Source organism: Cherax quadricarinatus, chromosome 47, assembly GCF_038502225.1.
Source record: "Cherax quadricarinatus isolate ZL_2023a chromosome 47, ASM3850222v1, whole genome shotgun sequence".
Lineage (NCBI taxonomy): Eukaryota > Metazoa > Arthropoda > Malacostraca > Decapoda > Parastacidae > Cherax > Cherax quadricarinatus.
This window is the reverse complement of record NC_091338.1, coordinates 14180303-14187064: the sequence shown is the minus strand read 5'-3', so window position 1 is coordinate 14187064 and position 6762 is coordinate 14180303. Positions and strand designations below refer to the sequence as shown.

Genomic DNA, 6762 nt, shown 5'->3' with positions numbered 1-6762 from the left:
GTATGTACATTTCCCTAGGTTACATAGAGTATGATAAATTAGACACATGTGTAACACTTGGGTATCTTTAATGAGGAAACGTTTCGCCACACAGTGGCTTCATCAGTCCATACAAAGGAGAATGGTGAAGAACAGGAGGAGTTTGAGGTAATCAGTCCCTCAACATTGAGTCGATCTGTTCAGTCCATCAATCTTGAAAAGAATACAGTACATGTGCGAAGATGACACCCGAATCTGCATGACAGTGTCTTCCATTGCAGACACTGCAAGGCTCCAGGCGGACATCAACCAAATCTTTCAGTGGGCTGCAGAAAACAATATGAAGTTCAACGATGAGAAATTTCAATTACTCAGATATGGTAAACATGAGGAAATTAAATCTTCATCAGAGTACAAAACAAATTCTGGCCACAAAATAGAGCGAAACACCAACGTCAAAGACCTGGGAGTGATTATGTCGGAGGATCTCACCTTCAAGGACCATAACATTGTATCAATCGCATCTGCTAGAAAAATGACAGGATGGATAATGAGAACCTTCAAAACTAGGGAGGCCAAGCCCATGATGACACTCTTCAGGTCACTTGTTCTATCTAGGCTGGAATATTGCTGCACTCTAACAGCACCTTTCAAGGCAGGTGAAATTGCCGACCTAGAAAATGTACAGAGAACTTTCACGGCGCGCATAACGGAGATAAAACACCTCAATTACTGGGAGCGCTTGAGGTTTCTAAACCTGTATTCCCTGGAACGCAGGAGGGAGAGATACATGATTATATACACCTGGAAAATCCTAGAGGGACTAGTACCGAACTTGCACACGAAAATCACTCAGGTCACTTGTTCTATCTAGGCTGGAATATTGCTGCACTCTAACAGCACCTTTCAAGGCAGGTGAAATTGCCGACCTAGAAAATGTACAGAGAACTTTCACGGCGCGCATAACGGAGATAAAACACCTCAATTACTGGGAGCGCTTGAGGTTTCTAAACCTGTATTCCCTGGAACGCAGGAGGGAGAGATACATGATTATATACACCTGGAAAATCCTAGAGGGACTAGTACCGAACTTGCACACGAAAATCACTCACTACGAAAGCAAAAGACTTGGCAGACGATGCACCATCCCCCCAATGAAAAGCAGGGGTGTCACTAGCACGTTAAGAGACCATACAATAAGTGTCAGGGGACCGAGACTGTTCAACTGCCTCCCAGCACACATAAGGGGGATTACCAACAGACCCCTGGCAGTCTTCAAGCTGGCACTGGACAAGCACCTAAAGTCAGTTCCTGATCAGCCGGGCTGTGGCTCGTACGTTGGTTTGCGTGCAGCCAGCAGCAACAGCCTGGTTGATCAGGCGCTGATCCACCAGGAGGCCTGGTCACAGACCGGGCCGCGGGGGCGTTGACCCCCGAAACTCTCTCCAGGTAAACTCCAGGTAAACTACGAAAGCAAAAGACTTGGCAGACGATGCACCATCCCCCCAATGAAAAGCAGGGGTGTCACTAGCACGTTAAGAGACCATACAATAAGTGTCAGGGGCCCGAGACTGTTCAACTGCCTCCCAGCACACATAAGGGGGATTACCAACAGACCCCTGGCAGTCTTCAAGCTGGCACTGGACAAGCACCTAAAGTCAGTTCCTGATCAGCCGGGCTGTGGCTCGTACGTTGGTTTGCGTGCAGCCAGCAGCAACAGCCTGGTTGATCAGGCGCTGATCCACCAGGAGGCCTGGTCACAGACCGGGCCGCGGGGGCGTTGACCCCCGAAACTCTCTCCAGGTAAACTCCAGGTATACTGCAGGCAGGAGAGGTGCCTACAGATTGATGGACTGATTACATCCACTCAAAGCTGAGGGACTGATTACCTCAATACTCCTCCTGTTCTTCACCATTCTCCTTTGTATGGACTGATGAAGTCACTGTGTGGAGAAACGTTTCCTCATTAAAGATACCCAAGTGTTACACATGTGTCTACTTTATCAACTTGCCGGTTCTCTGAACCATTCATCTACATTACCATTAGTGCTTTGGCGAGGATGTTAATTTCTTTCACCTTTCGAATTGTGATCCACCACAGAAAGTCAAACTTACCACTGATGTCTGACCACATAGTTAGTTTAGTTTAATATGTTTATTATGCACCCCATACCCATCCTGTGGGCGGTAGTCAAAAGATTACAGAGGTACATAATTGGTCCAGAGACTGGACTCCAAAGTTTTGATAGCTGAGCAAGTTACAGAGGTAATGAACTCACAATTTACAAAGGTAATGAACTCACAATTTACAAAGGTAATGAACTCCAGGTAAGTCTGGTCACAATCATGACAAGTTACAAAGGTATTTACAGATTACAGAGGTACGTAATGGGTCCAGGGACTGGGCCCCCAAAGTTTTGATAGCTGAACTAGGTACAAAGGTAATGAGCTCACAAGTTACAAAGGTAATGAATTCTGTAGAATGGTTACTTACGTTTATACTTTGGCTACAATCATGAACAAATTATAGAGTAATGAGCAATTCACACTTCCACACCCGGTCACAACTGTAATGAGTTATTGGTGCAAATATTGATTGTTGAGTCACACACCACACACACACACACACACACACACACACACACACACACACACACACACACACACACACACACACACACCACATAGCATGCTAATTTGTGAGGGCTGCCACCTCTTGTCCAAACTAGGAAGAAAGTTGAAGAATGAGACACTTCTGCAACATTTGGAAATCTTTATTGAGGAAACGTTTCGCCAGCCCATGGTATCTTCAGTCCAATATAGAGAAAAACGGTGACAGGTGAAGATGAGAATGAGGTAATGAGTCCCTCAGCATGGAGTCGATGGGTTCAGTCCACCAACCAGAAGGAACTAAATAAACCATTCCACAGGAGAACCGGCAGGAGCTGCATGTCGCAAGAATACTGTCAATCTCAAGATTAATGGACTGAACACATCGACTACGAGCTGAGGGACTGATCACCTCGTTCTCTTCATTTTTCACCGGTTTTCTCTGTATTGGACTGAAGAAGCCATTTGCTGGTGAAACGTTTCCTCAATAAAGATTTCCAAATTTCGCACGTATCTCATTCTTTAATTTGTCGATTTCCTAAACCATTACATCACATAGGAAGATTAGATTTTGCCACCGAAGTGGCTAGTTTATTGTGCACCCCATATCCATCCTGTGGAAGGTAGTGCAAGACCATATGGATACATAAAAGGCCTAGGAACTAGGCCCCAAAAGGGTTAACAGGTGTACATATCGGTTTTTTTTATTTACATATCTACAGTTCACTTATTTGTTACAAGCAAATTTAGGAAATTTGCTTAGTATATCTGGTATCTTATTTTCATTAATAAGATATCTTGACATGTCACATAGGTTATTATACTATCTCTGTATTCCTCAATAAGTGGACAATTAAGCATATAGTGTTCAAGATAGTGACCATATGCCTGATCACATAATTTGCATTTAGTTTGATCATCATCTGTGTGTTTCCCAAACTGCACATAGGAAGAAAGTAAGCGACGAGAAAAACGATCTGCGGGCGTTTGCGTTTGAACGGCAATGTTTTCAGCTGTTCTTAGAGCACCATGCAGGACCCAGTACTCTTTTCTAGTGCTTTGCTTTCATTTCCGACACTTCTCTTCTCTTCTCCTGTTCAAAGTATAAGAATCTGTTGACTGTCTTTTAAATTCAGCTTCTCTAGGCATATTAATGTGTTTATACGCTACTAATTTCACCACTGTAGATGAATGGTTCAAAGAACCGACACGTTGTTAAATTAGACACATGTGCAACTCTTAGGTATCTATTGAGGAAACGTTTCGCCACACAGTGGCTTCATCAGTCCATACAAAGGATAACTTGAAGAACAGGAGGAGAATGAGGTAATCAGTCCCTCAGCCTTGAGTCGATGTGGTCAGTCCATCTATTCAAGATTGATGGACTGACCACATCGACTCAAGGCTGAAGGACTGATTACCTCATTCTCCTCCTGTTCTTCAAGTTATCCTTTGTATGGACTGATGAAGCCACTGTGTGGCGAAACGTTTCCTCAATAAAGATACCCAAGAGTTGCACATGTGTCTAATTTAACAATTTCACCACTGATGAGTGATGGCTGTAAGTCCTACCAAAAATTTTGTGGTCTTGATATGATAGTATAATTTTCAATTGTAATCACGGGCTGAAAACTGCAGTAAGAGTTAGTTTGACCACAATAATGTACTTTATAACCTACCCTTGATGTGGGTAAAGGTCAAACTATCACCGAGGCAAACATTCCGTTTATTAAGAATGCTAAAGTAACGATCTCTTACATGAATTAGACTTGTTTTGGTTACTGCATGATCCAAGAGTAATGGTTTGACCAAATGCTTTGCATAGTCCCCCTCGAAATAATCCATAATGGGGGTTATCAAAATCATTACTAGCTAGGTGCTCCTCAAATTCAGTGTAGTCTAGCTACTTCGATAGCTTTATCATAAATTCTAAACTCGTCCTGCAAGCAGTATTCAAAAACGATTACCCTGGCCCAGTTTACGTCAACCCAAGCAAGGGACCTAGACAGTCGTCTAGTAGTTGAACCTCCAGGCTCTCCAGAGGCAGAGGAACTAGAGCCCAACTCCCTCAAGAAATACAGGAGTTATAGTTCAGTCCTCTACAAATGCCTAGACTTAAGTGATAATTCTGAAAGGGTCAAAGTAGTATTAGCTCAAGTCACTTGCGAATCTAGTGCCAACAGCTTAAATAATATCCTAAAAGTCACAGAGAGGCCAGAAAGTGTAATAATCCTTTGCTAGATAACTGTTTATTATGACTTCCTTCCAGTAGTGGACTACTCCCTCCTGTGATCCCCTCAAGGAAGGTTCCTTGACGCAGGGACTTGGGAATTGGATCTGTGCTGCAGTTTCCTGAATACCTTCCATCCCCCCCCCCCACAGGCGCTGTATAATCCTACGGGTTTAGCGCTCCACCATGATTATAATAATAATCCCTCCTGAGACATCACCTGGAGCTGCTGCACCTCACTTCTGCTTCAGTATATAAGGTTTGGCTACATGCCTTTTCTCTAGGCAAAGGGACATACGATCTATCAATGTTGAGGAATTAATCACCTAAAAATTATTTCTTTTTCTGTCTCCAGTGTTATATTCATTCGTATTTAACTGAAGCCCTTCTGTGCAGGCGAAATGTCTTGGCAATAGGGATACCCAAACGTTGTATGTATCACCTTGACAGTATTGTATGCTATCAATAAGAGGAAGCTTGTCTGATAAATCAACACCATGGTATCTCATTACAGGGTAAGCCTTCTGAAACTCCTTTGCTAAACAACTGTTTAGCATAACCTAGAAGAATAAAAAGGCACTCTCAATCAATCAACCAATCAATCAATTTTTATTTCCTTGCAAGATTACATTGAAATTATGAAATTACAAAAATGAGTTGCAGTGCAAAAAGCCACAATCATGCCATGGCATTATGGGCAGACTTAATTAATGACTTACAGACTACTTAATACTAAAGAAATTGAACATAGTTTGTTTAAGTTGTACATCTTGTTTATTTGTAGTACACAGTAATTTTACTCAAATTACAATAGTTTCAATAGTAAATATTGAAATTATATTATGGGAATATAACACTGAGTTGTTGAAAGTAGTTTACAGTATGAGAATACTACAATTGGGTGTAAGGTTAGATTAGATTAGATTTTGCCACCGAAGTGGCTAGTTTATTGTGCACCCCATATCCATCCTGTGGACGGTAGCACGAGAGCATATGGATACACAAAAGGCCTAGGAACTAGGCCCCAATTATTATTATAATCAAAAAGAAGCGCTAAGCCACAAGGACTATACAGATCTAGGCCCCAAAGGGTTAACAGGAATACATATGGATTTATATCTACATATCTAAAGTTCACTTATCTGTTGCAAGCAAATTTAGGAAATTTGCTTAGTATATCTGGTATCTTATTTTCATTAATAAGATATCTTGACATGTCACATAGGTTATTATACTGTCTGTCTCTGTATTCCTCAATAAGTGGACAATTAAGCACATAGTGTTCAAGAGAGTGACCATATGCCTGATCACATAATTTACATTTAGTTTGATCATCATCTGTGTGTCTCCCAAACTGCCAGAAGTACTTGTAACCAAGCCTAAGCCTGGCCACTACAACATAAGTCAGTCTGTTCACATTGCAAGTTGCTCCATAAACATACTTATCTACGTTCATGTTATCATAGTGGGTTATAGATCTACTCAGGCTTTTAACTGCATTCGCTGTATAATCCTCTGGGTTTAGTGCTTCCCCCTTGATTATAATAATAATAATTCTAACTGCATTCCTATAACAATCATTTTCATTATTTACTTCTCTCCTAATATTATTCCTAATGCTAGACACAGTTATACCAAAGTTATATTCTACATTCTCCTTCTGGGTACTCTTCCTGGCTAACATATCAACTTTATCATGAAGGAGTACCAATGTGTGATGGGATCCATAGCAATTGTACATTAATTCCTTTGTCCCTAATTTTTGAGTATCTATACCTGGCTTCTCCAATGAGCATGTTGTTGGAGTTATTATATGAGTCAAGAGCCTTCAGTGATGACATAGAATCAGTAATGATGATAGAGTCAAGCTCAGTGTCATAGGTTAGCTTTAGCGCCATTAGGATTGCAAACAATTCAGTTTGCAGTGTAGACGCCCAGTTGTT

The 6762-nt window shown here is 41.6% G+C and overlaps 1 long non-coding RNA gene across 2 annotated transcripts in view; it reads left to right on the top strand.

Moving 5' to 3' along the window:
- Positions 1-4460: 4460 nt before the first annotated feature.
- LOC138854045 (uncharacterized) overlaps positions 4461-6762 on the top strand; it is a 36040-nt gene continuing 33738 nt past the window's right edge. For both annotated transcript variants that reach the window (XR_011393230.1, XR_011393229.1), the window contains exon 1: positions 4461-5078. This is a non-coding gene — a long non-coding RNA (uncharacterized lncRNA). The remainder of the gene's footprint in view (positions 5079-6762) is intronic.